Raw genomic sequence first — 10823 nt, 5'->3', positions numbered from 1 at the left:
AATTATTCCCGGATGTAACCCAAATTCAAAATTGGGTCGTTGGATGATTGATGAGGACATTTTCACTAAAATTTACTGGTCGGCTATCGTGTTATTGATACATCAGACATTAATGAGGTCATGCTAATCAATACCATCGGCCTTAGTATTGACGTGGACCCAGGCTGTGGTAACATGATTCAATTACCCGCGACATATCTGGGTAGCCTTTTCACAACATCGGAAATCAACATCGAGGCACCGGCAATTGGCTCCCGATCTCCAAACTTTAGCTTACAAAGTTGCTCCTTATTCCGTTCGACGAATCGTTAACTCTAAAACTATCCGTCTGGAGGCTCTTCATCCGTGAATTCAAGTAGAGAGATCAAGTAGTTAAAGTTACAGCTCGGATGCCGAACTGCTCGTCCACATTATAAGATTGTAAGTAATTGTCTGGAGTGTTCTTCTGATATATCCTTGAGTAGGAGCAATTCTACGAGCGGAGCTCTGATATGAACACTTAAATACTTAACTCGAATTAGTTGGAGCATTATTGTCATTATCACGGTGATTTGCGACGCTTTCGTAACGGATCTTATTAGAGGTAACTGCACGTTTAATGACCAAGTACTGATTCTGTATGAACGAATTCATTTGGCAGGTGGTGAGTGCTAGTCACTACAATTTTAAAAGATTATATACATTTGACTCTGAAATTACATCAATTATAAGCTATAATTATGTGATTGAAACTTATACTATAGTAAAATTTATCTTATAATATTTCTATATTATAAGATAATATAGAAATATTCTGAATAACTAATTAACAACATCCCTTTGTCAAAGATCTCGATTACTTTTTAAGTTTCTCGTAATTATCATTTAACTGAGTGTGACTGGTGGGACTAAGAACAAATCCTTCTCTCTTACCAAAGGTATACTTAAAGTCCAATTTCAGTTCGACCACTAAACTAAAAAAAAATACTTCCCTCGAAAATACAAAATTAATCCTACAAACATTCATTATTATGAAGAATAAGACTGATTATCTACGTAGAAACAATTAAGAAAATTTGTTTTGCCCTCCGGGCGGAAAAGTGGCAACTTTCGTCCCGCTGCGCTAAACTAAGTTGCCGCTTTCCGCCTTCGTCGGACAAAAAATAGTATACACTCCTCGGGAAGTAAATAAGAAAGCCTTAGATCACATGTTTGTTGACCTCGGCTTCGCCTCGGCCAACAATTACATGTGATCTGAGACATTCTTACTTTACTTCCCTAGGTGTGTAATATACTATTTTATTGTGACTGGTGGGACAGGCATTTGTGACTGGCGGGACAAGTACAAAATGTCTACATCAAGTTGTTTATTAAAAAGACTTTTATATTATTTCAACCTGAGAAACATTATTGTTTATATATTTAACTATAAATTATTGAGAATAATTGAAAAAAACTAATTAAAAAACATAAATAAAGGATTTAGCATGCTGACAACATGCAATTATTTTTTACAGTGTATGTTTTAATTCCAGATTTTTTTAATTTAAAACTATTCTTAAATTAGTTTTGATTATAAAAAACTTATTGATACTTTTTATTAGAAGTTAGTTGTTGATTTCGCCGCTAGGTGGCTACGCTTTTTCGCTATCAGAGAAATCTTATCAAAGTATATATAAGCTTGGGTATTAAAATCGATAATGTGAGTAAACTATCAGTGATAGGGTAAAATTGATGAGGGGGAATTCCATAGTGACTGGTGGGACATTTGACTCTGGAATTTCATCAATTATATACAATTATGTGACTGAAACTTATACTATAGTAAAATTTATCTTATAATATAGAAGAATAACTAATTAATAACATCCCTTTGTCAAAAACCTCGATTGATTTTTAAGGTTCTCGTAATTATCATTTAACTGAGTGTGACTGGTGGGACTAAGAAAAATCCTTCTCTCTTACCAAAGGTATACTTAAAGTCCAATTTCAGTTCGACCACTAAACTTTTAAAAAATACTTCCCTCGAAAATACAAAATTTATCCTACAAAACATTCAATATTATGAAGAATTAGACTGATTATCTACGTAGAAACAATTAAAAAAATTTGTTTTTATTGTGACTGGTGGGACAGGCATTTGTGACTGGTGGGACAAGTACAAAATGTCTACATCAAGTTGTTTATTAAAAGACTTTTATATTATTTCAACCTGAGAAACATTATTGTTTATATATTTAACTATAAATTATTGAGAATAATTGAAAAAAACTAATTAAAAAACAAAAAAAAAGCATTTAGCTTGCTGACACCGTGCAATTATTTTTTACAGTGTATGTTTTAATTCCAGATTTTTTTAATTTAAAACTATTCTTAAATTAGTTTTGATTATAAAAAACTTATTGATACTTTTTATTAGAAGTTAGTTGTTGATTTCGCCGCTAGGTGGCTACGCTTTTTCGCTATCAGAGAAATCTTATCAAAGTATATATAAGCTTGGGTATTAAAATCGATAATGTGAGTAAACTATCAGTGATAGGGTAAAATTGATGAGGGGGAATTCCATAGTGACTGGTGGGACATTTGACTCTGGAATTTCATCAATTATATACAATTATGTGACTGAAACTTATACTATAGTAAAATTTATCTTATAATATAGAAGAATAACTAATTAATAACATCCCTTTGTCAAAAACCTCGATTGATTTTTAAGGTTCTCGTAATTATCATTTAACTGAGTGTGACTGGTGGGACTAAGAAAAATCCTTCTCTCTTACCAAAGGTATACTTAAAGTCCAATTTCAGTTCGACCACTAAACTTTTAAAAAATACTTCCCTCGAAAATACAAAATTTATCCTACAAAACATTCAATATTATGAAGAATTAGACTGATTATCTACGTAGAAACAATTAAAAAAATTTGTTTTTATTGTGACTGGTGGGACAGGCATTTGTGACTGGTGGGACAAGTACAAAATGTCTACATCAAGTTGTTTATTAAAAAGACTTTTATATTATTTCAACCTTAGAAACACTATTGTTTATATATTTAACTATAAATTATTTAGGATAATTAAAAAAATACTAATTAAAAAACACAAATAAAGAATTTGGCATGCTGACAACACAATCTTGATAAACTTAGGTGTTAATTAACAACGAATATGTAAAAAATTTGTTCTTAAAACTATAATAATAAATATGTTAGTTAATAACAAAGATAAAATGAATTTGTTGTTAAAACTATTAAAACAACATTTGACCCGGATACAAGTTAGTACGGCTGAAAAATTACTAGGAAAAATCGATTTTCTTATTGATTAAAAAGGATTTTCTTTACAAATTACTAAAATATAAACTTTTAATAATAAATTAGGACTAAATTAGAATGAATTAGAGAAATTTCAGTCATTTTTCCGATTTGCATGGAATGCCCCTATTCATAATTTAGATAAGAAATTTTTCAAAAATTTTTACCAGAATATCATAAATAATTTGTAATTAATAATTAATTAAAAAGCATCGAACCGATCCATGCTGCTATCATTACAAAAGTTTCCAGTGGCCACAGTCTAGACCATCAGAAAATGCATTGTTAACATGATATTGTCATCGGGAAACTTCAAAGTGACCTAGCCAAGTAGTTTCTCTCAAAGTTAAGCGTCTGACAGAACAAGCTCATAGAATATAAACATCAAAACCAAGCAAACTTCCAATGAGGTCACGGTCTAATATATTGCTCCGAACAATTCCAATAACCGTCTAACAGCAACTTGTGTGAATATCGATCAGCAATCTGCAGATTGGAATTGTCGGCAGCTAAACCTCATTAACGAGCCGGTCTTAATGTCTCAACTGAAAGCAAGATGGAACGTAAGAGCCCCGAGATCGTCTGAGATAAGTCCAGTCTTTACATGCGTCTGAGAACAGGCGTCATGCGGTGTCTCTTAGCAACTCCGTACAGAAAGGAAAATTTCTTGACTGGAGAACGAAATTCTTGGCTCAAGAAAATTTGTCGGGTGCCTGAAGGAAGACCGAAGTTGTGTTGGCCGAAGTAAAAATTTTTCTTTAAATTCTATTCTTGGTGAGTTATTTTTTCTTAATTCTATCATAAATACTTGATACAATAAATTTTTATATTTGATCAAAATTTTTAGATACTTTAGGGAAGCAGCGCCACCTACTTCAGCTGAGAAAAAAATTTTCTCACCTTGAGAAAATTTTTCTCGAGAATATTTGATACCCATTTTATATTATTTTACCGTGCAATTATACATATTGAATGAAAAAAAATGATGAAATATTATTTGATCTTGCCAATTGACAAGTTAATCAATAAAAATATTAATGAAAATTTACTTCTATCTTTATATTTAATTTTTTGGAGCAAGAGACAAATTTTCTCAAGACAAGAAAATTAACTTCTATCAAGAACTAAATTTTTTGGAGCTTCGAGGCTGAATTTTCTCAAAACAACAAGATTTTCTTGACTTAAATAAGTTTTCTTGGATCAAGATACGTATTTCTTAAAGCAAGAGAATTAATTTTCAGAATAAGTAAAATTTCTTGTCAAAAAAAATTTTTTTTTCGCTAAAGAAAATAATTAGGAAAAAAAATATTTTCTTAGCTCAAGTGAACCTTCTTTTCTGTGTAGATACATGGTTAAAAAATGACCTTGTTTCTTGAGAACTACCGACATTTTTACAGATATAAGCTCATCCCGATGTTGCACTCATTGAGACCTTTCATTTGAGTACCCACATCAATTTTTCATATATTTATATATATTATATATATGTATTTATGAAAAATATATGAAAATGCATGTGGGTACTCAAATGAAAGCTCTTAATGAATGTAACATCGGGATGAGCTTATATCTTTAAAAAAGTTAATAGTTAAGAAAGTACAGTGCAATTTTACAAAAGTCATTATTTAATAAAGCACAATTTTATTTATTTATGCACAGAAAAAAAATTTCTTGACTGGAGAACAAAAGTCTTGGCTCAAGAAAATTTGTCGGGTGCCTGAAGGAAGACCGAAGTTGTGTTGGCCAAAGTAAAAATTTTTCTTTAAATTCTATTCTTGGTGAGTCATTTTTTCTTAATTCTATCATAAATACTTGATATCTGGCGCCAAGTTCCGTTCAAATCTGCTGTAAATGGAGCGCCAGACTACTGACTGTGTTTACTGTAAGCAGAACGGTATTTTGAGGTTGCAAATATTTATTTAATTCTACGGTACTTTTTTTTCCTAAATTGTATATTATAACAGTAATTCATACTTTATTTGACTGTTATTAATTAATTATATTCACTTATAACAATTAATCTACTTGAAATTATTAAATTTAATCAGCACAAACTATAGCAACGCAAAAATTTCGATCCTGACTTTTTTTCGATGGGCAAAGTGATCTGCCACAGACTAAATAATTCGAGAATGCATAGTAATCCTTCATTAGATGGGAAACTACAGTTAAAAAAGATATTTCACAGCTTGCATCTACACCCGCCAGGGTGCGCTGGAATTATTTTTACATAAACTGTAGTTTCAAGGGGATAGTTTGCTATAAAAAATGCAACCAACGCGAGATTTAATTAAGTTGGTACCAATTGTAAATTTTTATTATAATTACAAAAAATACTAAAATCCGAACAAAAACAGTTTCACTGTAAAAAAATCGCGCCAAGTCCACGTTCATAAGACTATTAAGAAAAAAAAAATTTGTTTTTTTCTTTACAAAAATATATAAAATTAAAAAATTAAAAAATCCAAGTAACCGATATGATTGTTTATGATTTTCGGAAATTAAAAAAAATTTTGTTATAAATTTAAAAATTAAGAAAAAAATTTTGGAACGTACTTGGTGTGCGTCATTGTGTATTTCAATTTTTTTAAATTTTGCAACCGCGCACACTAAATACGTTCCAAACTTTTTTTTTAATTTTTAAATTTGTAACAAAATTTTTTTTAATTTCCGAAAATCATAAACAATCATATCGGTTACTTGGATTTTTTAATATTTTTATTTTATATATTTTTGTAAAGAAAAAAACAAATTTTTTTTTCTAAATAGTCTTATGAACGTGGATTTGGCGCGATTTTTTTACAGTGAAACTTTTTTTGTTCGGATACTTGATACAATAAATTTTTATATTTGATCAAGATTTCTAGATACTTTAGGGAAGCAGTGCCACCTACTTCAGCTGAGAAAAAAATTTTCTCACCTTGAGAAAATTTTTCTCGAGAATATTTGATACCCATTTTATATTATTTTACCGTGCAATTATACATATTGAATGAAAAAAAATGATGAAATATTATTTGATCTTGCCAATTGACAAGTTAATCAATAAAAATATTAATGAAAATTCACTTCGATCTTTATATTTAATTTTTTGGAGCAAGAGACAAATTTTCTCAAGACAAGAAAATTAACTTCTATCAAGAACTAAATTTTTTGGAGCATCGAGGCTGAATTTTTTTAAATCAACAAGATTTTCTTGACAAATAAATTTTCTTGGATCAAGATACGTATTTCTTAAAGCAAGAGAATTAATTTTTAGAATAAGTAAAATTTCTTGTCTAAAAAAAATTTGTTTCGCTCAAGAAAATAATTAGAAAGAAAAATATTTTCTTAGGGTCCTGTTTGCATTTCGATCCAGTAAACCAACCAACAATTCACTTTTTGCAAGCGAATTTAAATGTCCATTTAATTTCTCAGAGCTCCAGAGTTTTTGTTGATTTTGCTCAGGTGGTTTACCAATAAAAATTTCCCCGGCCAAATGGGTAAATAATTCGCGGGCCTATTGTTGCGGTCAACAAAAAGCTAAATCGTTGCTTGAGTACAAATGACTTTAGGCGCTGGAGAGTGATGGTCTGAAAGCTTAAGTGCCGGGCTCGGGATTCTGGTCCAGGAAAAAAACAGAGTGTAGGCTGCTCGTGGGTGAACCTGGTAATGAATTCCAGCTGAGGATTCAACGATGAAGGTGATCGATGGATTAAGTTTGCTTTTATCTTCAATTTCTTTGATGTGGTCTCGATTTAAGAGCCAGTTTTTGGATGCAAATTACGAGAATTATTTTTTGTAGAGCTTAATAGTGTCTTGAACTGTGAGAAAATTTTATGCAGCTATTTTCTCTGGAAAACTGATGAATCATTATTAAAAATTAATCATTAATACAGGAGAAATAATAGTGACTTACTGCAATTGTCAATTGCTTGGTCAGAATGAAATAATTTACTCGCGGGGGTTTATATATTACAGGACAATCAAAAAATAATTATAAATCGGTTATAAAACTGAAGCGTAAGTCTAAATATTCGAGTAAAATGCAGATATGTTATTTATTACATAATAAATGCATGGGTTACAGGTCATTGATTAATAACTGCATTTTTAGACCCTTTTATCAGCTCGCCTGGATCTATGTAAGCAACTGATCTAGATTTTCGGGAAAAAAACGGCGGGTTAAATTAAAACTTTGCACACTTATCAAGGACCGATTACAATACAATTATTTTATAAGTTTGTCCCATTATCCTGAACAGGATCGACAGGATTTTTGGTTTTTTATTTCCGGAGACACGGCAGTGTCTTGCGCCGAGTGCTAACAAGTGTGCTACACTGTAAAAAAAAACCGGTGTGAGTCTATGCGGTGTACGGTGTTAAAAATTCCGGTGTTAAATTCAACACCGAAATCGGTGTAGCAGTAACACCGTTCGCGGTGTAAATATTTTTTTCGGTGTTAAATCGGTGTTATAAATTTTCCGGTGTTGATAATATTTTAAGTAACACAATTTTTATAATTAAACTTTTTATGTTTAATAATTAAAGATAAATAATCAAAAAAAAGTTCATATTTAATTTAGAAAGTTTAAAATAATAAAATATAAAGTAGATAAAAGTTTTTGATTAAAATAAATACACTGTAAAAAATTTCGATGTAAAAATGGACCCAGAGCACTTTACATGGCCGTGTGGTGTGAAATAATGGTGTGAAATTCTCTCGGTGTAAATTTTCGATCCGTGTTACTTTAACACCATTATTAAAGGACAATTTTAGGATATCATATAGATGATCGGAAACTCTAAAATAGTGGATTTTAGTCATTATTTCATAACTTTTAAGTATTTTTTTTAAGATTTTCGGAATACTTCTAAGATAATTTTAGAATCAATGCAATTTATTTGAAACAATTTAGTTGAAATTTTGTCCTTAAATCTTATGTGGAACCTTTTTTGAATAATCTTAAAACATTTTTTTAACTATTTGAGAACAAATTTTGAATACTTTTGAGACATTTTTCGGATATTTTTGAGACAATTTTGGAAAATTTTTTGGACAGTTTTAGAGTGTTTTCACAAAAAATTTGAAACATTTTTAGAACAATTTTACAACAATTTTGAACGTTTTTTAAATGATTTTCATATAGATAATTTATTTTTGCACATCCGTAGATTTGTCATGTTTAAAACATCCATTATATTGTGAGAAACATCATGGTTACGATAAAAATAATTATTATATTGTTCCTAAATATTTAATATTGTAAATACTATTTAACTTGTTGTATAACATTCATTCAATCGATTTCTGAGTAAATTTATAAATTGAAAATTTTTAAATAAATGTTACTTGTCTCATTTTGATAAATATTGAATATTAATTGTGTTTTATGGATCATGCAATATTCATATTCCGATACGGTGTAAATTTATTGTATTGTTACACCGGTATTACACCGGTTACACCGATATTACACCGGTTACACCGATATTACACCGGTTTAACACCGGATTTTTAACACCGCAAAAGAGCACCGCTACACCGGTGTTAATACACAGGTGTTACATAGCGGTGTTAAAATGAGTCCATTTTAACACCGCTTTTTTTACAGTGCATTAATTAGAATAATATTAAAACTTATGGGTCCAATTTTATAAATAATTTATAAATAAAAATAGTTGCCAGGGGACTGAGTTTTCAAGTGGCCCAGACACATATTTCCAGCACAAACTGTGCTTTTACACTAAATAAAATGCCGATAAAGCACTAACAGCCCTATGGTTATTAACTCAAGGCTAGTTAGGTCCTTATAAACCTTACAAAAGGTAAAATAACACGCTGGATTTTTTTTTTGGCTTTGAACTTCTGGCAGGGGACTGTTCTTAAAATGCCTGGGACAAACTTTGGTTTAATGAATTTAATGAAACAAATTAATTTTCGGTACTTTTTATTGAAGAAGATTGTTAGTTAACTAATTAAGTTTATAAACATTTTAACACCGCAAAAGAGCACCGCTACACCGGTATTAATACACAGGTGTTACAAAGCGGTGTTAAAATGAGTCCATTTTAACACCGCTTTTTTTACAGTGTATAATTAAGAGACTAAGAAAAATTTAGTAACGGGTATATCTTTATCGTAAATTCTTTTATCTTTATTCTTTATTATTTTTAAAATTTATTTAAAAAGTTCCCAAACTATTAGTGTGATTATCATCAAAGTTTTCTTATTCATAATTCGTAAATCTCGGCAGTCACGTAGTGACTGCCTGTTGGTAGTTCTTGTTATTATTAAAATAAAATTACCTATAATTAATTTTCCTTAAATTATTAATGATAGAATTTAATAAATTATTAAAGCATAGTTACAAATTTCCTATAAGGGAATTTAAAAAAAATTGATTATGAGAATTTCTCGCACTTAAAATTTTAAATAGTTTCCTCAAGTATCGATAAAGCTCGCATTATCGATAATAATAATAATAAAAAATATACTTTACTGCAGAATTGGAAATATCATTGTAAGCAATTCTGAAAGTTACATATATATTTATCTGTTGCCAATTTCCTGTAGAGCTTTGATATAATTGCAAGGCTTCTGCAATCAGAAAACACTTTAAGCAATTTCTTTACACACATATTTATATATATATTTATATATATAGAAAGAGAAAGAGAGAAAATGAAGAATGTGAGTTATCAAGGTTTATATATAAGATTGATTTTAAGACGTACCACCAACTGTGATAATGCTACCATTAATTTAGTTTGAAAAAAATCCTATCATCCCGTCGACTTGACAGAAGCTATTGTAACTGATGTCCTTCCAATTTCGTCGGGTATATTACGTCCGAAACCGGTACTAAAAAATAAATAAGCCCGTTTAAAAGACTTATTTTGTGTCTGGAAAGGGCGATCTGCACTGGACCGAGAAAAAAGTAAAACAACAATTACAAATTGCACCCCAAACTCTCATCTCACCATTCAGGATTCAGGACTCAGCTCTCAACTCTCATTTCCGGTTATACGATCGCCATTATGACAGACCAAAGGTCAGCGATATGATGAACAAAAGACGCCGGGTATTATAACGTTTAGAGAAAAAAATCTTACTTGGATGTTTAGAGATAGACCTTTAGTAAATTGCGCATGATAGTTTTAAGAAACTAAAAATGTTTTTATAAAAAATGAGAAGTAGAAAATTCACAGATTCGGTAGAATCTGGCGCCAAGATTCCGTTCTAATCCGTTGTAAACGGGCGCCAGACTACCGACTATGTTTACACTGTAAGCAGAACGGTTTTGAGGCTGCGAAATTTTATTTAATTCTACGGTACTTTTTTACCCAATTTGTTTATCATAACAGTAATTCATAATTTATTTCACCGTATTAATTAATTATGTTCACTTGTAACAATTTATTTACTTGAAATTATTAAATTTTATCAGCACATACTATAGCTCGCTTCCACAAATTTCGATCCTGACTTTTTGATGGAGAAAGGTCCAGCGCCACAGACTAGATAAAATAAAAATGTGTAGTAATCCT

Source organism: Cotesia glomerata, linkage group LG8 (genome assembly GCF_020080835.1).
Source record: "Cotesia glomerata isolate CgM1 linkage group LG8, MPM_Cglom_v2.3, whole genome shotgun sequence".
Lineage (NCBI taxonomy): Eukaryota > Metazoa > Arthropoda > Insecta > Hymenoptera > Braconidae > Cotesia > Cotesia glomerata.
This window is presented reverse-complemented; position numbering follows the sequence as displayed.